General features: G+C 39.9%; 1 non-coding gene and 1 pseudogene across 1 annotated transcript; one reads left to right on the forward strand and one right to left on the reverse strand.

Annotated features, from left to right (window-relative positions):
* The first annotated feature begins 15,762 nt into the window (after positions 1-15,762).
* On the forward strand, positions 15,763-15,924 carry LOC119805660. The gene has a single exon (XR_005283968.1). It is a non-coding gene; the product is annotated as a U1 spliceosomal RNA (small nuclear RNA).
* A 2,208-nt stretch (positions 15,925-18,132) lies between these two features.
* LOC119804642 lies at positions 18,133-19,233 on the reverse strand (annotated as a pseudogene).
* Between the last annotated feature and the right edge of the window lie 7,898 nt (positions 19,234-27,131).

The raw sequence follows: 27,131 nt of genomic DNA on the forward strand, positions 1-27,131 counted from the left end.
TGAGGGTGGCTCGTCACGTTACTTTTGCTGTCAGGAAGCCAAGAGAAACATATTAGTGCTGACTTTACTTTCTCCTTTCTTATCAATTTGGGACCAGCCTACAGGATGGTGTCATCTACATTCTGGGTGAGTTTTCCTTGCCTATTTAAAACTTTATGAATATACTCTCATGGACATACCCAGAGGTATGTTTTTATGGTGATTCTAAATTCTAATCTACACATTAATGTTCAGCTAGTGGTTGAACACCTCAAGAAGAGAGAGGGAGTGATGAAAAAAGAGAGAGGAAGACAGGAAGGGAGAGAGAGGAGGGGAAAGAAAGAAGGAAGAAAGGAAGGAAGGAAAAAAGATCTTTTCAAATTGGCTCTCTCATGGGAAACTCCTTCATCATTTAGCCAGTCTGTTTTTAGCATCTGTTCTGGCATCTGTTTCCTTCTTCCAGTAAGCATAAAGACTGGCCAGGTGTGAAAACTCAGTGATCTCTCTAGTCTTTTTAGAACATGCATCCTCCTAGTTCTGGGTACAAAAAGCGCTTGCTCCCCATTGAAAATCTCTTCTCTGCTTCTCCCAGGTTCTTTATGCCTGTTGTAGCTGTCCCGATGTAATGTTTTGTTCTATGCAACAGTGGCTTGTGGATAGGCCTTCTGGTATTTTCACAGAATAGCCTTACATTGTCAGCTGAAGCAGGAGACTTAGTCCCATGCTGCAAATTGTATCTGAGTTCTTTTAGAGATCTCCACTCAGGTGAAGCCAGGTTTCTTAACTTTGCCACAGAATAGAATTTCAGTACAATTTCATTGTAAAGCAAAGTTTAAAAACATGTAAAAAACCAAACCAGATTATCACTTTGCAGCCCTAGCTGACCTGGTGGTCACTATGTAAACCAAGCTAGGCTCAAACTCAGAGATCCATCTCTCTGTGCTCCTTAGGTATTGGGATTTAGCGCATGCACCACCATGCCCAGCTGGAACACACATAAATTACCAGTAGTTACACCACTTATAATGTTTCTCCTCTCTTTAGCAACCATTACTTGCCTATAGATCAGAAGGGAGGGGCAGAGCCTCATTAACCCCTCCCTCTAGGTTTACTTCCTGTATCACTGCTTTCCTTTTATCCATGAGTTCTGAATGAAACCCAAAACAATCTCCTTGTGTCATTCCTCAGAAAATCCTCAAATGAGTTTAAACAGATAAAAAAATAAACATGATTTGTTAAGAACAAGGTATGTGCTGCTCTCAGCAGGACCAGGTAGGTGCCTACACTGTGAACACTCTGTCCTGTTTAGAAGCTCTATAACTAATCTGGAGGATGGGGAAGGCCTAGACTAAAATACCACCGAAACTGTGGCTGGAGAGATGGCTAAGTAGCTCAAAGCACTTGTTGCTCTTGCAGAGAACCTGAGTTCAATTTCCAGCTCACAGTCATCTGTAATTCCATGGATGAAGTCAAAACATTCATACAAATAAAAGTATAATAAATAAAGAAATAATTCATATGGCACCATTTTGTTTTTGTCTTAAGAAATAAAGCTTACTTGAAGACCAGAGTGCAGAACACTAAATGCCAGACAGTTGTGGCACACATTTTTAATCCCAGGATTTAGGAGACAGAGGCAGATGGATCACTGTTAGTTCAAGGCCACCCTGGACTACAAAAGATTGAATCTGACTAAAAGAGAAACAAAGCTCACATAAAGGTGATCCCAGAACTTGGGATCACACGCCTTTAATCCCAGCACCAGGGAAATTTGAAGATCTGTTCTGCCTTGTAATGGCAAAATCTATCAGTTGCTTTCTTCAGTGTCCTGCAAAATCTCTGGCAGACTCTTTCATGAAGCAGGAACCCCAAAGACTGTCTCACCTTCTTTAGGCAACTTCAGCAGTCATTTTTCTGTGGGTACTGCATGTCCAGTTTATACAGCATAACATTAAGTATTCCAGGAAAGAGCAGTTTCTTGCCCAAACAGCTAACAAACTCCATGAGGAGCCTCTTCAGTGTCCATCATCCTCTTGAAATAGATTGGTGTTGCCAGGAGCAGATGTGTCTCATTGTCATGAAAAGTCCTAAGTTATTAAAACATTTTAAATGCCATATTCTGAAGGTCTCTAAAAGATTTGAAGAATACCTATCTAACTGAAATATTTCTATATATCTAGAAAACCTAACTAACATGACTACAAGCTTGACTGTTACAGATAATTATCTATTCACCTATATTTCTTAATTGTACATTACATTCTTAAATGAGCTGCACAAATACAATACCTTAGTCAAGAGCAGAAATATATATATGTGTATATATATATATATTACAAAATAAATATATATATATTACAAAATTGACCTTAAATTTGTATCAACAAACCAAGATTCATACAAATGCAAATCTCTATAGCATATACCCCCTTTAAATGTAAACAAATAGTTATAAACAATATTTGGAAATTTGGGCATAGTTCTCTCCAAACTGCTTCCTGTTTTTGTTGGGCAATGCAATTGGGGGGGGGGGGTATTCACAGAGACCTTTCAGGGGGTGTTGGTTTATCAAACCACATTAGTTGGGAAGAAATCTATAGGTTCTCATCTTCTGTGGAAACAAAAGAAGAATCTCTTTTCCAAAGTAACATATCCTTAGACCCAAATTCTGAAATCAAGATACCTTTAAAATATATATGTTGGTTTAGCTTAGCAGCCCATACAATGAAATGTCTCTCTGTACTTAGCTCCTTCACAGTCAAAAATTCAAAGAAAACATAATAATATACATAATCCAGGTTCTCTGTGAATATTCCATCTTTATATGGCTTATTTTTATTTTATTAGTTTTTCTACAAGTTTAATATTTATTTTATTATCTTTACTCATTTAATGTATGACTGTACTCTTTTATATTACATTTACTGTCTTTTTACTCTTTTTCTTCTCTCTCCCAAGCCTACATACATTTTTTTAAACACACTGTACCTTGTTTACAGGTCTTTTACATCGGAATCTGTCCAATTGTGTATCTAAAATCCTTTTCTGTCCAGGAGCACAGGAGTGCTTTTTAAAATGCAAAACAGCTTGACTAGGACTAAGGCCGCTTTGCCTTTTGGTGCTGCCTAGTCCAACATGGTGGAGGCATGTTCACTGTCTCTGAGAGCTATTCTCTCTGCCCTAGAACCAGGGTCGGGTCGTGGCAGGTCTATGTTGTCATTAAGCCAAGTTGTAGCGCACTGCTCACAAACCCCATTTAAATACTCCATAGCTGGACCTCCCAGAAGAGTCAGAGTTCATGTTAACAGCATGGCCCAGGAAGCTGCCATTTCAAAACCATGTTTTTATTTTTCTGATACCACTGAATCAGGAAGACTTAATTTAAAGGAGCTGAAGCATATGACTAGCAAACAGAGCAAGAAGCTGTATTAAACTCTCTCTCTCTCTCTCTCTCTCTCTCTCTCTCTCTCTGTGTGTGTGTGTGTGTGTGTGTGTGTGTGTGTGTGTAGAATTCCTTTTTAAGATTTCTCAGCTTTCACATGGATATAGTTGACAATTTTGGCACGCCAATTTGTTGGGAGAGGAGGCTGCTTGTTTGTTCCCAGCTGTCCAGACCATGAAATAACCACACAGAAACTCTATTAATTAAATCACTGCTTGGTCTATTACCTCTAGCTTTTTATTGACTAGCAAAGAGCTTGCAGTAATTTTTTGGGAGAGATTAACAACAAATATCCCAAAAGCAAGAGAATTCAACTTATAAAGAGAATGAGCTGAATCCTTCCTTACATTGTATGGGAAACACCGATATCTGGAGACTACATTCTATACTGATGCAAATAAATGAGGAAAGGCAAGATACAAATCATAAAATTTAAGTAAAGTGGACCTAAGCCCTTTATGATTCTGTTCTAGTTAGGTTTCTTGTTGCTGTAATAAGACACTTGATGTAGGAGGGTCTCTTATCTATCTGTTGCTTTCATTGGTTAAATAAAGAGACTGCCTTGGCCTTTTGATAGGACAGCAGCTTAGATAGGCGGAGTAGACTGAACAGAATGCTGGGAGAAAGAAAGCAGAATCAGGCAGACACCATGAAGCTCCAGCCCGAGATGGATGTAGGTTAGAACCTTCCCGATAAGCCACCACCTCGTGGTGCTACACAGATTATTAGAAATGGGTTAACCAAGATGTGAGAATTAGCCAATAAGAGGCTAGATATAATGAGCCAGGCAGTGTTTAAATGAATACAGTTTCTGTGTTATTATTTCTGGGGCTAAGCTAGCCATGTGGGAGTCGGGCAGGATGAAAAGCAGGCCTGCTCAGTGGTGCTACCAGGAGCAGACGTGCCTCACTGTCATGAACAGCCCTAAGTTATTAATACATTTAAAATGTCATATTCTGTAGTCTTTGAAAGATAGGAAGAATGTTTATTTAACTGAAATATATCTCTAAATATCTAGAAAATCTAACTAACATGACTACAAGCTTAACTAGTATTAATGATTATCCATTAACAACCTATATTTTGTAATTATACATTACATTTTTAAAATAAACTACACAATCACAATACCTTAGTCAATATCAGAAATACATATACATATAACAAAATTGGCCTTAAAATCCATACCAATGCAAATTATTCATATCTATATCAGACAACTATAAAGCAACTATAAAGCAACTGGGGAGGAAAAGAGTTATTCCATTTACAGGTAATTGTCCATCATCAAGAGATACTAAAACAGGAACTCAACGCAGAAACCTGGAGTCAGGACCTGAAGCAAAGGTTATAGAGGAATATTGTTTCCTGACTTACTTTACATGGCTAACTCAGCCTGCCTGTATCACCCAGGACCACTGTCCTAGGGGTGACACTGCCCAGGGTGCGCTGGGCCTTCCTACAACAATTATTAGTCAAGAAAATACCCCACAGATATGAGTCTACAGGCATTTTGTTGGAGACAGTTCCTTAGTTGAGGTTACCTCTTTCAAGGTGACTATAGTTTGCATCCAGCTGACAAACACTACTCAACACAGTAATATTATTAGCAAAGGAATCTTAAAGAGAATCTCATCGATTGTAACTACAAAAACCAAAATTTAGAACCTAGAGATAAATTGAGCCAAGGAAGTGAAGTACCTCTCAAATTAAAATTACAAACGCTAATCTAGATAGAGTTTTTATCAAAGGTGGAAATCACCAACGATTGACAGGAATTGGTGCATGAAATAGTCCATGAAAATGCATATTAAATGGTGACTGCATTTCAAAATGACCGCATTTATGCTTTAGTAGAATTTTGTGACTCTTTCTCTTAACAGTCTGTATATCAGGTTAAGTGTGAGCTTAGTTTAAGCATTCAGAGTCCTAGCATCTCTCCCCAGTTCAGTGGCCAGTATTGCAGTGGTATACAGAGATGTAAAATACTTGAAATGAAAATGCAATGATTTAATAACCATGAACTCAAATTATGAATATCTATATCATTATTTTAAAATTAAAATCTCAGTTATGTCTTAATCATTGTATTACATCCACCTTATCTACAGGAAGAATTGATAGCATCTGACTTGATGAACATCTGAGTAAATATGACCCTTGAAAAGTTTATTTATTTATTTGTTTGTTTATTTTTTTAGGTTGTTGATGGGAGAAGTAACTTTCTCCACAGAATGAAACTCTGGATGAGGGTAAATAGATCAACCCCAGCCATATGCAATTTCCATTATCTTCGCCAGTAACCTCAGGTTCAAACCTATTGAAGACAACTAGACTGGTTTACAGAAAATTCTGTTCTTTCAGAAAACAAGGCAAATTTATTATCTCTCAGTCTTACCAGGTAGCAACTTTCTAAAATATTTGTCTCTTTTTTTAGTCTTTCTGTGCTGTTTGAGTGAAATAAGGAGCAAAAATGGATGCTGTCCAACAGTGCCTTGTGATAGTCTACTGTAAAACTGGTCTTAAGCAAATGCATACCACCTGCTTGCAGGGTTGGAAACTTAAAGAGCTGTGGAACAGATCCTGCTGAAGTTATGCTTTCTAAACTTCAGCTTTGCTTCTGCAATTATGGGAGGGAGAAATAATTTCAGTATAACTATGGCCTTTGATGCTGCTTACTTCCTGTCAGTACATTATACACTGTATAGGCAATGAGGATAATAGTGTTACCTAAAAATTAAGCATTTTTGGAAAAGGAGTGCCAATTCTGATTTATATTACTGTCCTGTGGTGATCTGGCACGTACATGCTATGCACAAGAAGGGGATGGTCTTACTAGTTAATTGAAAAAATATTTGAGAGACTGTAGACAGAGGCTGCTCATTCATTTCCAGCCACCCAGACCACAAATAATTACCCCAAAACCTATATTAACTACAACACTGCGTGGCCAATAGATTAGACTTCTTATGAAGTGACTCTTACATCTTAAATTAACCCATTCCTATTATTTTGTATTTTACCACGAGGCTCATGATTTACAGGTAAGGTTCCGGCGTGCCTGTCTCCTTCAGTAGCTACATGGCATCTCCTCCACTCTGTCTACTTTTCTCCTCTATCTCTGCTTGGAATTTCTGCCTTGCTCTATTCTGCCCTGCCGTATGACAAAACAGCTTTATTCATTAATCAATGATAACAAAACACATTCACAGCAAACAGAGGAAAATCACACATCAACAGATATCAGAATTTTATATATTTTAAAATAGGGTATGGATAGATACCAGGACCAATTAATCCAAACCACAGTTTGGAGTGGATTTGGTGAAAAATTAAAGGCAAGATAAGTTTTGACAAGCCCACTACATCTTAGAGAATGAATCAGAAGAGCTTGTCCCTGTGGCTGTCATTCATAATACCTTGGTTTTATTTTGGTGTATTTGCAATAATCTCCAGATCAATTGCCCACTAGCCTAGATGAACCTTCAGACCTGACCCTATCCTCTTTGAACTACTGAAGCAATATGTAACCATGTGGAGCACAGTAGGAATCCTGTGGCATTAGAATGAGTCAGTTTACTGATGACAAACCACTGCACTGTAGAGATAGTTTATTTGCATTTTAATAAATAAAGCTTGCCCAAAGATCAGAGTACAAAGGTAAGTCACTAGAGACCAGAGACTGGTGGCATACACCTTTAATCCCAGGACTCAGGAGACAGAGGCAGATAGATCCCTGTGAGTTCAAGGCTACCCTGGGCTACACAAGATCCATCCAGAAACAGATCCAGGTGGTAGTGGCTCAGATCTTTAATCCCAGTGTTTGGGAGTCAGACACCTTTAATCCCAGGACTGGGGAGGTAGAGACAGGAGTGATATGCCTAGGTGGAGAGAGGAATACAAAAGGGAAAAAAAAAAAACAGAAACTCACTAGTATGTGAAGTCTTAAGTTTGGTGGAGACACAGTGAAGTCTAGGCAGTCTGAGGATTGCCCCTTCAGTATTGAGCATTGATAGAGGTAAAATATCTCTCTAGTGACTGACTGCTCTGTTTCTCTGATCTTCAGAGATGACAAACCACAAATGACAGTTCATTAAGTACCATGGCCATTTAATCTAAACTAACCTATAAAACTAATAAATGATTTTCATTTGATCAGAAATAAGTTGGCATAAAAGACTCTCTCCAAAATTAGGGTCAGGGAAGGATTTTGTTTCTGTCTTTTCAGGAAAATATAGGTATCCAGCTAAGGAATTCGAAGACCATTAGGTAAATGAGACATCTGAGAAAAAAAGACAAATCATATAGAAAAAAAAATGTCTCAAGAAAAAGAGCAAATTGGCCTATTGGTATGCCACATTTCCAACAGGATAAAATTTCACAAATCTTTCCAAATGTTTGTTTCTGCTGTTCTATACAGACATATAATGTAAATGGTCTTTTTGTAGTCCCAGTCCAATTAAAGATTAAAGCTGGTTTTGACGTTGGAGTGTAGTGCTCCTTCTCTAAACCCAAGCATGCTTCTTAAAGTATAATCCAAAATCCGTGTCTTATGTCAGAAGACCCACCTGATATGGGACAGAAGAAAAACAAAAATTTAAAGACTATTATATTGCCACTAATCTCATAATCTTAAGGTTTTATTTTGACTCTTTAACAGGTATAAATTTTGGTATAAATGTTGACAAAGGTTTCTGTCCTGCCCGGTCCCACAGTCATTCAGTTCCAAAGAAAAACACAGAGGTCTACATTATTTATAAGCTGGTTGGCTTATTAGCTCAGGTTTCTTATTAACTAACTCTTACATCTTAAATTAACCCATAACTCTTTTCTGTGTTAGCCATATGACTTGGTACCTTTTATCAGTGTGGCATTCTTATCATGTTTTCTCTGCATCTGAGTGACAGCTGCAGACTGAGCCTTTCCTCTTCCCCAGAATTCTCCTACTTTTGTCACTCCGCCTATACTTCCTGCCTGGCTACTGGTCAATCAGCATTTTGTTAAACCAATACAAGTGATAAATCTTTACAGGGTACAAGACCATTGTCCCACAGTACATATAAATATTATTACAAAATTATAAGATTAACATATATATATATATACACTTATATATTATAAATGTTTTGTCATGATATTAATGGTCATATAGAATAGTACTTAATTCTAGAAAAGGCTTCATCTACCTTTATGTACATGATTTTGGGTATGAATCTCTATCAGGTTTCTGCAGTGAACCATAACCATGCTTAACAGAGACCTTTGAAGTCTCAAAAAGGAGGATCAGGCTCCACAATGACAGTTCTTTCAGGACTATGATGATATGACTAAGCTGAAAAACATCACTGAAAGATTAGCTTTGGACTACAAAGATCTCAGAACCATTTCAAGGTGGATAGCTGAGATGATCCAGCCCCACAAAATATTCTAGCAACTCTACTTGAGACAAGCCCTGCATTTTCCCATTACACAGAGACTGGACAAGAAATGATACAGCTACCTCTCCCAGGACTTGACAATGAACCCAAATGTTTTCTTTTCAGTATCTCCTAAGGATGCCATTATCCCCAGACATCAGGAAGTATATTTAAGAACACGATGTCCACATTCCTAAGAGGTCAGGTGGGTGGGATTTGGTCATTCAGTGGGTTATGGATACTTGTCATTGTTAAAGGGGATTGGTTACAATTTTTTATTGGTAATGGTCAGGAAAAAAGTTAAACAGAAGAGATTAGATTCAGAATTCCTTTTTGAAGATAAGATAAAAGGGTAGATTTTTGAATCTACTCTGAAAAGAAAAAAGGGAGGATATAGATATGATAAGAAAAAAAAGAAGATTATTGAATCTACTAAAAAGCAGTGACTAGTTTTAAAAGTTTTACATTGGGTTGGACTTCTGTATATTGTATACAAATTTTGTATATTGATACAAATTTGAGATTAATTTTGTTAGAACATATTGTACATAGATTTCTACTCTAGTTCAAGGCACTATAGAGCTCATTTAACAATGCAATGCAAATTTCTAGTTTTTTAAAAAAACATTTATTTATTAAGCATACAATGTACTGCTGGCAAGGAAGAAACCAGGTCTCATTACAGATGGTTGTGAGCCACCATGTGGTTGCTGGAAATTGAACTTGGGACCTCTGGAAGAGCAGCCAGTGCTCTTACCCTCTGGGCCATCTCTCCAGCCCCCAATTTCTAATTCTTGAAAGTTATTATTATCAACTGTTTAGGACAATAAGGAAATGTAGGTTAGTATTTAATCACTTATTACAATTAAACTTCTTGTCATATTAGGTATGTTTCAAGGTCAAACAGAGATATATTTTAATAGATCACCTGCAAATACTTCAGTGAGCTATAGAATATGGCATTTAAGATGTTTTAATAACATAAATTCTTTTTATGACAATGAAACAGATCTGCTCCTGGGAGCACCAACCTACTTCAGTGAAGACAGTGGGCATTGAAAAAACTCCACGTGGAGTTTACTTTCTTTGTTGCAAAAGTAATCCCACTGAGCAAGAACATGCTCTTATCTCGATTGCTGTGGGTATGCTGTCCAAAGTGGACAAGCAATACACAAAAGACAGTGACTACAAAACCTTGTCAAGACAAGGTGGGACAGTCCTTTAAAATTCTGTTTCATAGAAAAGTATGTTGAATGTTCTAGACCTGTAGGCTGAAGATGTATGTGCCAATGTTGCAGTGGAAATTTGAGTGACTCTCCAGGAATTCAGCTCTTTTTGTCATTTCTCACATTTTTGGAAATTGCTTTCTTGTACTTCCTGCTTTCCCAGTTAATATTATTTCCTTCTTTGGTCTCTGAGGGAGTTGAAGACTAGATAGTTATAGTTTTCTTCATTTATCAGATGCAGAAAAGAAACTCACTAAAGAGGTGTAAAGTGAATAAGGTTGATAGATATAAAAAGATAGTTTTAGATGATGATGCAAATTGTGATAGAAAGTAAATTAGGTACAAGACTTTTCACTTACCAAGATAAAATAGACAATGGAGTATTTTCTCTAAATTTGTCAAATGCAAATGGCCTAGACATTGTTGTTGTACTTATTGCCTGTATATATTGTATATAATTATTGTACTTATTACATTTAGTTTTTCTTACATTAGTTGTAGCCTTTTTTATTTTTGACAAAAATGGGGAAATGTATTGATATTTTGTATTTTAGCAAATAAAGCTTGCCTTAAGATCAGAGTGCCGAGCTAAGTCACAAGAGGCCAGGCAAGTAGTGGATCAGATTTTTAATGCCAGTACTTGGGAATCCCAGGTCTTTAATCCCAGTACTAGAGAGGTGGAGACAGGAAGGGATATGGCTGAGTGGAGAGAGGAATACAAGGATGGACGAGACAAGAACTCACTGCAGTCTGAGTTTTTGTGGAAACATATGGAGTCTGGAGATGCAGTCTTAGGACATGTTTGCCCCTTCAGTCTGAGCATTGGTAGAGGTAAAAGAACTCTCTAGTGGCTGACTGCTCTGCTTCTCTGATCTTCAGCATTAACCTTATATCTGATTTGGGTTTTTATTATTAATACTAACTAGAACTCAAGCTCAACAAAATCCATGTTCCAATACAGAAACAGTTTCATGAAGTTGTGTAGTAACAGAACAAAAACTTATAAATCAAGGCACTTTAAGACACATTGGTGGAAACATTAGGTAGGCAGGTTAAAGAAAATCAGGTAAGTTCTCTGCTGTAGAGTTCAAATGCTATTGCATGATACTCTTAGCCTTTTGCTTTTTTGAAGATAGGGACCAAGGCAATAATGGCTATTAAGAGGGCTAAAGGACGAACCATGATAATTTTGCTCTGGACTTGGAGCATTCCAAACTCTCCACAATCACTGAAGTTCTACTCAGTTTATCAGCTGTACATAAGGCTCAGAAACAGGTTGCAACTTCTTCCCCAGAACTTTCACCTACATATCTGTAATCTTAGCACTTTGGAGTTGAAAGCAGTAAGAGCAGAATTTCATAATCATCTATGACTGGTATACATATTGAGTTTGAGACCAATCTGGGTGACATGAAACCTTGTCTCAAACAATAAAGACAGACTTCATCTTTTCTTGCATATTCAAAAATTGCATTCAAAATTGTATGTGTGTGTGTGTGTGTATGTGTGTGATGAAACTATAAAAGTTGATCATTCAATTACATCTTTACCAGTTTCTGTTTTTTCACTGCCTAAGCTTGGCTGTTCTGAAACTTGCTGTGTAGACCTGGCTGGCCTCAAACTCAGAGATCTGCCAGCCTCTGCCTTCCCAGTTCTAGAATTAAAGGTATGCCCCCACTACACCCAACTCTAGGTTTTCTTCAATTCTTTAAACAAATTGGACACTTAGCTGGGTGGTAGCTTGCCCTGAGGTTACCCACTTTCTCTACTTCATTTCTTTTAACTTACTTCCTTCCTTCCTTCCTTCCTTCCTTCCTTCCTTCCTTCCTTCCTTCCTTCCTTCCTTTAGTTTTTCAATACAGGGTTTCTCTGTGTAGCTTTGTAGTCTGTCCTGGAATTCACAGGCAGACTGGCCTCGAACTCACAGAGATCCCCCAGCCTCTGCCTCCCAAGTGCTGGGATTAAAGGCATGCACCACCACTGCCAAGCCTTTTATTCCATTTCTTTAGTCTATTATCTTCTCAAACAGATAACTTAGCCTAATTCCAATTTTTGGTGCCCCTTTTCTTCTCAAATATTTTTCCTTGCTCAGCTTGCTCCTTTTCATTGTGTATCTTCATTAGAGTTACCACTAATATCCATATGACAGAGTCTATATTCAGCTATTTTGAGATTTCATTTGCCAATGGAATTAACTCAAAACTCTTCACTTTAGCCTTAGGCAGATTCTTCAGACAAGGTCAAAAGACAGCCACTTCCTTCACTCACCAAAATATCACAAGAACGATTCTAGACAACATACCTAAAATCCTTCTCTTCTGAAACCTCTTGATTCAGCCCGGACAGTTCATCAAATCACACTTAGCACCACTGTCTTCCATGTCCCTACTAGTATGGTCCATTAAGCAGTAATTAAAACATTCCACTGCTTTTTTAACCCAAAATACCAAAGTTATATTACTCCAACCATATGATAGTCATGTCTATCATAAGCACATGGCCTAGCCCCCTGGAACCAATTTCTGTCTTAGGGGATTTTATTGGCTGAATGAAAGGCACATCCATAACCAGGCTACTCTTTTTTAAAGAAACATTTAATCATGTGTGGTTTGCTTACAGTTCAAAGTGATCATTTCATTATGGATCATGGTGTGGGAGCATGGGTGTGTAGAGGAAATGTGGTGCTGGAGCTGAGAGTCCTATATCTTACAGGCAACAGGAAGTCAACTGATTATCACACTGGGAATCTTGAGCAAAAGAGACCTCAAAGCATGCCCCCCCCCCACAGTGACACACTTTCTCTAACAAGGCCACATGTTGTAGAATATTATTTTAAGGTGTGTTACTTTTGTTTATACTCTGGAACATTTGTTTAACAATGTAAAGATGTGTTGCTTTTATTTATGCTGCATTTGCTAAACTGTGTGAAGCTGTGGTTCTTAGCCTGTCTAAAACACCCCATGGTTTAATAAAGAGCTGAATGGTCAATAGCGAGGCAGGAGAAAGGATAGATGAGGCTGGCAGGCAGAGAGAACAAACAGGAGAAATCTGAGAGGAAGGAGCAAGAGAGCAAGGAGAGAGGATACTAGGGGTCGGCCACCCAGCCAGTCATGGAGTAAGAGTTAAAGTAAGATATTTAGGAGTAATAAAAGGAGGGGATGGAGAGATAGTTCAATGGTTAAGAGCACTGGCTACTCTTCTAGAGGACCTTGGTTCAATTCCCAGCACCCACATGACAACTCACCACTGTCTGTAACTCCAGTTCTCTGGGATCTGACACCTTCACATCAATGCACATAAAATAAAATTAAAGTAAATTATTAAAAAAAAAGAAGTAAACAAAGGAAATGCCCAGAGGCAAAAGGTAGATGGGATAATTTAAGTTAAGGAAACATGGCTAGAAACAAGCCAAGCTAAGGCCAGGCATTTATAAGAAAGAATAAGATTTCGTGTGTGATTTATTTGTGAGCTGGTTGGCAGGCCTCCCGTATGGTAAAAGGGGCAACTGGAGCAGGAAACCAGTCACTGAGCACCTGACTCTGAACCCAGAGCCAGTGAAAGAAACACTCCCTGGATCTGAGACCTGAGCCAGGGAAAGAAACATCTTTATCCCTGAACCCAGGACCAAAGAACCATGGCCTGACTCTGAAACCAGTGCCAAAGAAACACACTTTGTCCCTAGAATCAGAGCCAGTGAAAGAAATACGCCCTGGTTCTAAGATTAGAGTCAAAAGGTGAAAAAGGACCAGTACAAGAAACAGTTTGGCCATAAAATCCGAGCCGTCTCTGCCCCTGACCAACTAAACTAACCAATCCCTCTTCTCCCTAGGAAAACTCTGCCCCTAAGAAACCTTATATAAGCCGCTCTGCCTGTACAGTTGAGGCAGAGGCAGTGGTAGAGGCAGATAAATCCTTCCCAAATAAATCTCTCAAAAGAGTCTTGGGTGATGATCTTCACAATCTTCATTTGCTGACTCAGAAAAGAAGAACCTGGCTGGGGTGTCCCTTAGAGGACTAAGCAGAAAAACCTCGCTCCCTCAACTCCTCCCTGAGCAAAGCTGAGCAGAAAAATGTAACAACTTTTTTCCAGAGCTAGAGGAGATCGCTACATTTCTTCAGGGGCTTCCGCTTTAGCAGTTTTAACAAAAGAAGTAACATCTTGGGCCAGGGAAGAAGAAGCTGATAGGTCGGATAGGATGTTCCATTAGATTAGGGGAACAGAGCAGGCAACTGTAGCAGCTTTCCAGGAAAGGAGCAGGATCACTATATCCTGGGGGGAACTATTTCCCACAGGACCCCAGCTTCAGGTAGCCTGGCTTCCCAATAAAGTCAGGACACCTTTTCTCCAGGGCTGAGCTGTCCTATTGCGTCTCCAGCCTCCAGGGCTGTCATATTGTGGCACTGCCCCTCCAGAACTGAACTATTGCAGTTCTATTACAGCCTGGTTCCCCAATAAGTCAGGATATCTTTGCAGCTCCACAGATGGAACACATTCACCTATACCTTCCAAAACAGTAAAGAGTAAAAGAGTAATAAGGGTAAAAACAACTACATTTTGGCTCTTAATGTGGGGCTAGAGAAAAAAAAAGAAAAACAAACAAACAAAACACCCAAAACATTTTTGGCATATCAACATGAGGTCCAAATGTCCATGTAGAGCCTGAGAAAGCTAAAAAAAAAATACATCTCCTTTAAGAAACCCTGCTGCAGAGCAGAACACTTAAACAGCAGTTTTTATGCTAAATAGAAACAAAAAATTAAGTAAAAGACATCTGCTGCAGGCAAGCTTTCACATTCTAGAGCTCTGGGAGATTGAATGCAGTTCCTGGTCACGCACCTCTGACAGGGCTGCAAGCTCTGGGTTTGGTTTTCACTACTGGACCCGAGAGCAGGCAGAGTCTGCCCAGAGGGGAGGACTCATGTAGTTTAATAGTCTAAAGTCTGCTCATGTGGTCAAAAGAAGGTTAAAAATGTGCAGTAAAAGAGGTTCAGGGCCTTTTACTTTTTTAGAGAGATCACTCAGTGTTTAAGAGCACTGGCTGCTCTTCCAGATGTCCTGAGTTCAATTCCCAACAACCATATTGTGGTTCACAACCATCTGTAATGAGATCTGGTGCCCTCCTCTGGCCTGCAGGCAGAAATACAGGCAGAGCTCTGTATACATAGTAAATAAATCCTTAAAAAAATCCAGACAGCTCATGCAAGGCCTTAAGGTTCCTCTCTATGAGATGTAACATTTAAAATAAATAAAATAAAGTATGGAAGTCAAAAAAAATCCAGACAGGTTCCAGTGTGTTTTACAATATTCATAGGCTTATGAAAGAAAATAATATGGGTATAGATAGTCATAGAAGGAAATAAATAGATTAAAATAATAAAGTCTTTAAAGAGGGAGTAAAAGTAAAAAGAAAAGGGCACATAAAAATGTGAAATACACAGGGAGTCTGGATCCTGTGTAGTTTTGTGTTGATTTTGAATTTTTTGATTGCTGAAAAGCGAAGGACAGCTGCTGAGACAGCTGGGATGGAAAGAGGGACTGTGGACATAAACCGGCCTATGTACTTTAGGACCAGAGTAAAAAACCATCAACATTTTGGTGGTCCAACGTGGGGCTAATGTAAAAGGAAATCTGACAACAGCTACACCTTCTAAGAGTGCCACTCCCTTTGGGGTCCGTTTTCTTTCAAACCACCACAGCATATTTACTTGGCAGAAGACACCCTGATCAGAAAGGTGCTTTTCCCAAGTTGAGGTTTTTCCATTGCACTCTGCATGTGCTGACCTCTGTGATTTCCCCAAATTCAGGGAACTCAGCTGCAGAATTTGTGGTAATGGGAGACTGTGTTCTCGATTTCTTCTATTGTAAAAGAAAATGGTATTAATTGGGAAGGATGTACTCTCAGAACTTGGGAGGTTTAGGCAGGAGAATTAGGAGTTCCAGGTCATTCTCAATTACAGAGCTAGCTGGAAGCCCGTCTGGGCTGAAAGAAATCTTGTCTCAAACAGCAACAATGACAAAAAACAAGAGGGGAGAAATGGTCAGGTCTGTGAGAACTAACTCCCAGGAAAGGAAAAATAGGAAGGGAAGACGATGAACTCTAACCCTGAGGAAAAGGAAAAGATCTTTCTGGAGCCCTAGAGTTGGTTCAAGGAATCTGACACAATCATACTTCTATGCAAATCCTACTTTCTCTTTCCATAAGGTATTCCCTATCGCAATTCCATCTAGACTCATAGATCTTTAGAGATTTATAGACTCATAGATTCCATGAGGACCCAAATTAGTTCTAAAGGAAATGCCGTGACAAATATAAAATGTTCCGAGTCACTTGGAACTTGGGAACTGAGAGATTAGTTCTAAACTGATAAATTAGGAACTAAAACAATATAGTTTTATATACAGCTGATAAAAAACTGATAACTTGGGGCTGGAGAGATGGCTCAGTGGTTAAGAGCATTGCCTGCTCTTCCAAAGGTCCTGAGCTCATTTCCCGGCAACCACATGGTGGCTCACAGCCATCTGTAATAAGGTCTGCTGGCCTGCAGGCATACACACAGACAGAATATTGTATACATAATAAATAAATAAATAAATAAATATTAAAAAACTGATAACTTGGGAACTGATTAATAAAACAATATAGATGGGGATATGCAGCTCAAAAGTTGAGCCTATATTCAGCATGTGTGAGGCCCTGGGTTCAATCCCCTAGCACCATCACAAACAAAAATATATTTGACAACTTTTTTTTGTAAGGTGTGCACTTTTATGAAACTGGTCTCAAGTCAATGTCCAGGCAAGCTGGCTGCCTCAACACCTCAACCCACTCTCAGGGAGACCAAAACCTTCATACATCAAGTTGGGGGAACAAAAAAAGAAGGGCCATGATGGCTGACCATTCCAAAATAAAAAAAATGTATTAAGGCAGAAGATTTAAAAATTTTTTTGCAGTACATAATTTACACAGAAGCCAATGCTGTCACCTCGCCAGTGTGTACTCAGGGCGTGGACTCAGCCATCCTCCCCTACAGAATGGTAGTGTTTTTTGGGAGGATGAGGGACTTCCTCATATCTCATGGATACTTGGAATGACTATTTAAAAAGGTAAAAAAAAAAGAAAGACAATAGAAAAAAGACCGATGATTGACAAATCTCTTGTACAGTGTGAAAATGAAAGATAGCTAACATCCCAAAGAACATTGTTGTAGGGACAGTAGTTAATCCTCCTGCCCCTGAATGAAGCACTCAGCCTCTTGTGTAAAGTTATTTTTTCTTTTTCTTTCTTTTCTGACCACAACTAGCTATTGTTACTTGTTGCTTCTTAGGCATACTTTCCACTTTATGGATGGTGTTGTGCTTCTATTTCAATGATGCTTCAAGGTGGCTCTCATTAGTGAAGCTATGATGATTCATGACAATGTTTTAATCTTCATTCCAGCACCTGAACATCATTTTCATCTCATGTGAAACTACAAACCCACCACTAACACCACAGCTTCTTAAGGCCAGGGGTCCAAAGAGTTGAATATGAGAAAGAGCCATCTGACATGACCTGTGGAGCTTGTTTCCTATGGGATTAGTTTCTCCCATGAAGAAAAGAGTAGTTGAAATGGCAATGGAAGGACAAGTACTGATGGTAGAGTGTTTATGGTTTAGACAAGAAAAGAAGTTTTGCAAGAAAGAGACTGGAGCACCAAGCATCTAAGCTTCCTGTAAACTTAATTTCTTGATCATTCCTCTTTATTGGGGACTAGGAAGTCCCAAACAAGAACCGATTTGAGTGGTATATACAAAAAAAGAAAGAAAAAAGAAAACAAAAGTACAATCAAAGTCCTCAGCCACATTGTAGAACTTTGGGGGATGCTTGCTCTAACCGACTGCTGTTGCCTTCACCATTCCTCCTTTTAAATCCTGAGTCAAAAGCGCCAAAACAAAACAAACTCTTTGAAAAAAAAACTTTATAAAAACCCCCAAAACAAAGTCATGCCAATGTTTTCTCATTTATTTTTTCTGCACGTTAGGTTTTATCAAAGAAAGGGAGTAAAACGCAGCCCAGTCACAGTCTGCCTAGAAGCATTTGCAGGTGCACGATGGCATACTCATCGTACTCCTGCTTGCTGATCCACATCTGCTGGAAGGTGGACAGGGAGGCTGGGATGGAGCCACCGATCCGCACAGAGTACTTGGGCTCGGGAGGAGCAATGATCTTGATCTTCATGGTGCTGGGAGCCAGAGCAGTGATCTCCTTCTGCATCTGGTCAGCAATTCCTGGGTACATGGTGGTACCACCAGACAGCACTGTGTTGGCATAGAGGTCTTTGCGGATGTCAACGTCACACTTCATGATGGAATTGTATGTAGTTTCGTAGATGCCAGAAGATTCCATACCCAGAAAGGAAGGCTGGAAAAGAGCCTCAGGGCACAGAACCGCTCGTTGCCAATAGTGATGACCTGGCCATCAGGCAGCTCATAGCTCTTCTCTAGGGAGGAAGAGGATACAGCAGTAGCCATCTCTTGCTCGAAGTCAAGGACAACATAGCACAGCTTCTCTTTGATGTCATGCATGATTTCCCTCTCGGCTGTGGTGGTGAAGCTGTAGCCACATTCGGTCAGGATCTTCATGAGGTAGTCTGTCAGGTCCCAGACAGCCATGTCTAGATGCAGGATGGCAAGAGGGAGAGCATAGCCCTCATAGATGGGCACAGTGTGGGTGACCCCGTCTCCAGAGTGCATCACAATGCCTGTGGCACCCCAGAGGCATACAGGGATAGCACAGCCTGAGGTGTTGAAAGTCTCAAACATGATCTGGGTCATCTTTTCACGGTTGGCCTTGGGGTTCAGGGAGGCCTCGGTGAGCAGCACAGGGTGCTCCTCGGGGGCCACATGCAGCTCGTTGTAGAAGGTGTGGTGCCAGATCTTCTCCATATCATCCCAGTTGGTGACAATGCCGTGTTCAATAGGGTACTTCAGGCTCAGAATGCCTCTCTTGCTCTGGGCCTTGTCGCCCACGGAGGGCTCCTTCTGGCCCATGCCCACCATCATGCCCTGGTGCCTAGGGCGGCCCACGATGGAGGAGAAGATGGCCCGGTGAGCATCGTCGCCCACGAAGCCGGCTTTGCACATGCCGGAGCCGTTGTCAACCGCGAGCACAGCTATATCGTCATCCATGGCGAACTGGTGGCAGGTGTGAGGTGGCAAAGAAAGAGCTACGAAAGGCCTGCGCTCGCCGGGGGTGGGGGGATGCAAACTTGATCTGGACAACTTTTGAAACAAGAAAAAGTGGTAAGTGGTAACAGCATTTGTACTTACTTTTCTGGGGGGTGGTTTTATTTGTTTGTTTATTTAATTTATTTATTAGTTTTTCAAGACAGGGTTTCTCTGTGTAGTCCTGGCTGCCCCGGAACTCTGTAGATCAGGCTGGTAACCTCAAACTCACCGAGATTCGCCTGCCTCTGGTTCCCAGGTGCGGGGATTAAAGGCGTGTGCCACCATGCTAGGCTATTTTCTAATTAAAAAAAAATCTCAAAACTGATTTCCACCGCTTCTCAGCTCTTCAGCTCTTTTCTTTCCTTTCCCTTTTTCTTTTCTTTCTTTTTTTTTTTTTTGTCAGCATGATACAAGCTAGAATCATCTAGGAGGAGAACCTTAATTGAAAAAAGCCTCTATCATGTTAACTTGGAGGCAAGTCTATGGGACGTTTTCTTTCTCTTTTTTTAAAAAGTAAACTTTATTGGGCTGGAGAGATGACTCAGCTGTTAAGAGCACTAGCTATTTTTCTACAGGACCTGGGTTCAATTCCCAGCACCCACATGGCAGCTCACAACTGTCTTTAACTCCAGTTCCAGGGGATTCAACACCTTCACACAGATACACATGCACACAAAAACATAAATGCATATGAAATAAACATAAATTAGTTAAAAACTTTATTGTAACAACTTGCAAATATAAGGACATCACACACTAAAATTAAACAGACCCAAAGGCTATACAACTCAATAGACATTCGAAATGGAAGCTCTGGAGCTCCAAATTAAATTTTACACTTTTATTGGGTTTATTATTGAATGTATTTTATGCACTTGCCAAGCACCAAAACCAGAAAAGTTCATGACAGAATTAGAAGTAGAAAACACAATTTTACATTGTCTTTCATAACTCATAGCTGATCATTACATTCAATCTTTCCTCATAGTCTAATATTTATCCTTTTGTTTTTCTCCTTTATACATGCTATATACTATACATGCTGTACTCACATGCACATTTGACTGCATATGGATTATATTATTGTCTAGATTCTAGAGAAAGAACATGTTTTTTTTGAGATTGTGTAACCTTGCTTATTATTAGAGATTCAAAATCCATTTGCCTGTAAATTTTTAACTTAATTTTTCTTTAGAGTTAAGTAGCATTCATATATATGAATCCATCCATTGATGGACAACTAGATAGTTTTCAATTATTTGTTGTAATGAAGAAAGCAGTAATAAACATAGGGGTACAAATGTCTCTATGGTAGATTACAGAGTTCTTTAGGTATATGCTCAGGAGCAAAATATCTAGGATATATAGTAGCTCTATTCTTATTTATTTAAATTTTAAATTTTTGGGACAGCATTTCACTGTGTAACTTTGATTATCCTGTAACTCACTCTGTAGGTTAGCCTGGCCTCACACTCACAGAGATCTGCTTGCCTCTGCCTCCCAAGTGATGTGGGAGAGTCTTCTGTTTGTGTTGATTTCATTCGTTAATAAAGAAACTGCCTTGGCCCATTTAATAGGCCAGCCCTTAGGTGAGTGGAGTAGACAGAACAGGAAGAAGGAAGTGAAGTAGATGGCTCAGACAGTCGCCATGCTTCTCCTCTCTGAGACAGTCGCCATGAAGTCAGCCACCAGGTCAGACATGCTGAATCTTTCCCGGTAAGACACCACTTCGTGGTGCTACACAGATTATTAGAAATGGGTTAGTCAATGTGAGTAAGAGGCTGAACTAATGGGCCAGGCAGTGTTTAAATGAATACAGTTTTGTGTCTTATTATTTCAGGGCATAAGCTAACCAGGCGGCTGGGAGCCAGGCAGGAATGCAGCCTGCTGCTCCTCACTACACCCAATGCTGGGATTAAAAGTGTGTGCCTCCATGCCAGTTTTATTTTAATTTTTAGAGAAATCTCAAAACTGATTCCCATACCACTGTAGTGATGCACCTGCCAGCAGTGAATAAGGGTTCCTGTCTCTCTATATTCTTTCCAACTTTTGCTGTTTGTTGTTTGATTGATTGATGGTTTGTTTTTTTGAGACAGCGTTTCTCTTTGTAACAGTCCTGGATGTTTTGGACCTTGCATTGTAGGCCAGGCTGGCCTTGAACTCACAGAGATCGGCCTGCCTCTGCCTCCAAAGTGCTATAATTGAAGGTGTGCACCACCACTTCCTGGCTTGTTAGATTTATTGGTGGCAGCCATTTTGACTGGGCTGAGGTGCTATGTCAAAGTAGTTTTAATTTGCATTTCCCTGGTGACTAGAAATATTGAATAGAATATGTTTAAAAATAGTTATTTCCCATTTGTGTTCTTTTTTGAAAACTGTCTATTCAGTTATTTGCTCATTCCTTATTATTTGCTCATTTCCTTATTATTTAATTTCTCTCAAATATCTTAGTTTCTAAGATTAGTTTTTATTTTGGCCACAAAAGGACCCTGGATGCACTGGAAATGAAGTTGCCGATGGCTGTAAGCTATGTGACATGAGCGCTGTGAAGTGAACACCAGTCCTCTGGAAGAACAGCAAGTGCTCTTAACCCTGAGCCGTCTCTGCCGCCCTGCGTTTACAGTTTTACGGGGCTAGGACAAGTACAAGGAAGACTTTACTGCACTGGGCAGCAGAAATTCAGCACCATGGAGGAACTTGTAGAATATTACAAAAAGGCAGAGTCTTTCCAAGTGAACAAGAAGTAAAACTGTATCTCATCAAGCATTTGTCTTGATCCTGCTGGTCAGCCGTGACTGCTACAAAGTTAACTTGTCACGGAATTGAAGAAGGAGCAAGTGTCAGGCCGATTGGACTTATTTGGAAAATCCTGTTTCCAGCTGTATAATAATTGACTATAATATTGAATATTTTTGTTATAACTCAACCCATACTTGTAACTACATAAGTAGTGCACCTATAGAGAAGAATTCCTTATTCTTGGTCTTCTTACTGTCCTCTTTGCTGTTTTTTCTCTTTCCTTCTAACAATTAAGATTTTGTATTTGGAAAAAGAAAAAAATTCAATTAAAATGTTTGTATGGAAGAATTCTTTCATAGCTCCTTATTTCCTTGTAAAGGCATCCTGATCTCCCATAGTTCCTCTTCATATAAAATTGTATCTATAGGGCACATGCTAAAGTACATTTCTTATGAAATGTCAATCTTTTCTGTGACTAGCAATAATAAACAGAAAATTAGAAATGAGGGACTGGAGAGATGATTCAGTGGTTAAGAGTGGAATCTCTCACTGGGGGAGCCCATTTCAGACCCCACTCTCAGCATGACAGGTAGCAGCTCCTTCCAGACCCTGTCCCTGAGAAAGCCTGCCACGGACAGCTCTGCTCCCGGATGCCGCGCCCCGCGCCCCGTGTCTGCTAGCACCCAGTTCGCGAGATTCAGGCAAGGGGCTGGAGGTTAAAATACACAGACACACACAGACAGAGAGACAGCGACATGGGTCATCTTGAATTCCCCACGAATGCCCCCTTTATTGTGTTCAGGGGCAGATATATAGAGATAGCCACGCCCCAGCCAAACCCACCAGAAACCACTCTTCTGCCATCAGGAACTCCTGAAGGTCTCGTGCTCAGAGCAGCTGTAGGCACTCAGATCAGGGGATTACAAGAAATTCAGGATCTGGGGTCTCACTGCTCCCAACACCCGGAGATGCCTGGGACCATGCCTCCACGTTATTTAAGATGAGTGCCCCCCAACCCTGCAACCTGCCACATGGTTTTCTCTCATGGGTTTCTCTTCTTACCCTGGGGTCACCCAGGAATGCTTTGCTAGGATTAAACCTGGACTTATTAATTCTTATTTTTAAAGATCGATCTATCTATCTATCTATCTATCTATCTATCTATCTATCTATCTATCTATCTATCTATCTATCTATCTATCTATCTATCTATCTATCTATCTATCATGTTATGGCTGCATGTATGCCTGCAGGCCAGAAAAGGGCACCAGATCTCATTACAGATGGTTGTGAGCCACCATGTGGTTTCTTAGTTTCGCTTGGTTTGATTAGCTGCATCGGCAGAGAGGGTTAATACCAGGGTACAGAAATACCTTTCAAAGAGCACCAGCTGCACTTCCAGAGGTCCTAGGTTCAATTCCCAGGAACCACATTGAGAGTTACAACCATCTATAATGGTATCTGATGCCCTCTTCTGGTGCGCAGGTGTATATGCAGATAGAGCACTCATACATAAAACTCGAGGGCTAGGGAGAGGATTCAGTCAGTCAGTGAAGTGTATGGATCTGAGTTTGATCCATAGAATCCATGTAAACAAACAAACCAAAGGAACCTTAATGTGGTTCTGGCACTGGGGAAGCAGAAACAGGTGAGTCCCTAGCGCTTGCTAAGCAGCCAGCCCAACCTGCTTGAGGAGCTTCAGGTCAGCAAGAGACCCAGGCTCAAAAAAAAAAGAGGTGAAACACTACCCAAGGTTGACCTCTGGCTTCTGTACTCTGTACTGTGGGTTGCATTGCATGAGCACGTATGTAAACACATGCGTGTGTGCACACACAGACACACATGCACACCAGACACACCACAAACTTACTTCAGCATGTACTGAATAGAGGAAGCATACAGAACTCAAAGAGAGAAATCAGGAAAGCTTTTTATGTTTGAGTTTAGGGGAGACAGCATTTTACTTTTGTTTGGGAATAGCGGCGCACACCTTTAATTCCTGTACTCTGGAGGCAGATGCAAGAGGATCTCTATGAGTTTGAGGCCAAGCTATTCAGAGATACCTGTATTTGGAGACCCTGTCTCAACAACAAAGCAAAATAAACCAAAACTTTAGACCCTCGGGAATATAACTTCTTCTTCTGGTGATAGAGCCTCCATCGGGCTTTATGGGGTAATGGATTTAGATGAAATGGAATTTTTCTGAACGTGGTTATTGAGTGGAAACAATAGGTACTGTCACTTATGTGAGTACTTTTCATCAGGTAGAAGTCATTATTTATAAAACATTTATTGGAATATTCTAATCATCACTCATGCTGCAGATGGCTTAACTTTTAACTGAGTGACCTTAAATTGTCACCCCAAAAGAGCCTGAAGACCATCTCTCAACATCTGTACCATAAGTCATTCTTTTTTGTTTGTTTTGTTTTTGTTTGGTTTTTTTTGAGACAGGGTTTCTCTGTGTAACAGCCCTGGCAGTCCTGGAACTCGCTCTGTAGGCCATGTTGGCCTCGAACTCACAGAGATCTGCCTGCCTCTGCCTCCCGAGTGCTGGGATTAAAGGTATGTGTCACCCCGCCCCCAGTATTCTATACACCTTATGTATGTGTGATCGGGATCTGTTTTTTTTTTAAATAACCTTTATTTTTATTTTATGTGTATAAGTGTTCTGCCTGTATGCATGTCCTTTGCATGTAGTGACTACAGAGGCCAGAAGGTGCTAGATCCCCTGAGACTGGAGTTATAGACAGTTCTGAGCTGCCACGTGGGTGCTGGGAATCAAACTCAGGTCCTCTGCAAGAGCAGCCAGTTCTCCTAACCACTGAACTATTTCTCTAGCCCCAGGATTTATTTTTGTGCATTTAGTATCATAGCATAAGGTTCAGTCATGTTGCAAATATCACAGTCTCCCCTCCTGTCCCTTTCTTTAAAAATGTAATCTTGTATCGCACAGACTGCTCTCAAACTCTTCTGCCTCAGTATCCTGGGTAGTTGGTACCAAAGGGATGCCATTATAGCCACCTTGGAATGTCCTTTTTCTTTCTTTCTTTCTTTCTTTCTTTCTTTCTTTCTTTCTTTCTTTCTTCTTCTCTTTCTTCTTCTTCTTTCTTTCTTTCTTTTTCTTCTTTCTTTCTTTCTTTCTTTCTTTCTTTCTTCTTTTCTTTCTTTCTTTCTTTCTTTCTTTCTTTCTTTCTTTCTTTCTTTCTTTCTCTTTCTTTTTTGAGACAAGGTTTCTCTGTAGCTTTGGTGCCTGACCTGGAACTAGCTCTTGTAGACCAGGCTGGCCCGAACTCCCAGAGATCTGCCTGCCTCTGCCTCCCAAGTGCTAGGATTAAAGGCATGTGCCACCACCTCCCTGTGAAATGTCCTTTTCTAAAATGTGCATTGGTGTTTTGCCATGGGTGTCTGGTCCCCTGGGACTGGAGTTACAGTTGTGACCATTCGTGTGGATGCTGGAAATTAAACCTGGGTCCTCTGGAAGAGCAGTCAGTTCTATTAACCACTGAGTCATCTCTCCAGCCCAGTAATGTCCTTTCTAAAGTTGAGTAACACGGCACATTGTGTTTATTTGTTCGTTTGTTGTTGGAAATTGATTTATGAATAGTGCTACAAACATTGGGGGTACAGATAGCTCAAATTCTTATTTTCAGTTTTTTGGGGTATAGAACTAGAAATTAAATTGTTGGATTATATGGTAATTCTATTTAAAACTTGGATTACTTTTATAATTCAGAGTATCTAATGCAGCCCAGTCTGGCCTCCAACTAGCTATATGCCCCATATACTCAAGACTGGCCTTGAAATCCTGATTCTTTGGGCTCTAATTCCCAACTGTAGATGTTTTAGGCAAGTACAGATACTACATACCTATACATGTATGTATGTATATGTATATGTAGTTAAATAGTATGTAGTTAAATATGGCTTTCAGCTCCAGATCCTGTTACATCTGAGTGCTAGGATTATTGGCTGTTTTCAAGTATTCTGAGATAGGATCCTTATTTTTGTGCCTCAACCTCCCAAGTGTTAGGATTATAGGTATGTACTGCCATATCTGTCTAATGTTAATTTTAATCATATTTTATGTGTATGAATGTTTTGACTGCATATGTGTGTGTGTGTGTGTGTGTACCATGTGTGTGCCCGCCTGCTCTTTGTTTTCCTGTGCTCCTCGCTGGAACCTTGGATTTGTAAGTTCCCTTTTCTTTCCTTTATTAAAGCTGTATTATATATATTAAAGGTAGTCTGGTGAATCATAACTGCCGATCAACCATGCCCCTTCAGATTGTGGGTGTTATGGCACCATGCTAATTTACACTGGTACTGTAACTATTTCATGAAGGAAAAAGAGAACACCATGTTTAAGGGACCCTTGTGCACAGAAGCATCTCTAGGTTGTTACTGCTCTGGCTTCCCTTCCTGGCTAAAGTCTATCTCCTCACCTATATTCTACTTTCAGAGACTAAAGAGTGTCAATCAAAACTCCCTCCTTTAGGGCACCTGCACGATTCAGGCTCTCTAGGGAAATGCCTTTTTCATTAGGACTTCTTCCAGAAATCTGGATGCCAGGAAGCAATCAAGGTGGACTATGGTCTCCAGAGAGCAATTTGCATCTGCAAGTGAAATATAATCCATAGGGTATATTCAGCAAAATGGGAAACCTGTGAGCATTTCCTTGGCATAACCTTCAGTAAATTGCTCCATTTTTCTAGGGCAGGTTTTCTTCAGCAGAGTAAATGAAGGTACTAATTTAAGCATAGTGTCTTTTTGACTTTGGCTTTCAATACTATCAGCATACTGTGTCCCCCTTACTCAGAATGAGCAGGGCCCATATCATCAGATCTAATAGTAGATCTATAGGTTCCAAGTAGTCTTTCCAAAAAATATTTGAATGAATTTTTTGAGGCAAGGAAGGTCTTCTGTAGTCTGGGTAACTTCTAACTCACTATATTACTGAAGACAACTTTGCACTAAGTTCCTTCAGAGCTCTTTCCTGCTCCTCTGTTCTATTATGTAAACTATTAAAGACATATGTATTTAAATTTAAATAAATATAATTCAGGTTTTAGTTTTTTTTTCCTGAGATAGGGTTTCTGTAACAGCCCTGGCTGTCCTGG

This window comes from Arvicola amphibius, chromosome X, assembly GCF_903992535.2.
Source record: "Arvicola amphibius chromosome X, mArvAmp1.2, whole genome shotgun sequence".
NCBI classification, from domain to species: Eukaryota; Metazoa; Chordata; class Mammalia; order Rodentia; family Cricetidae; genus Arvicola; species Arvicola amphibius.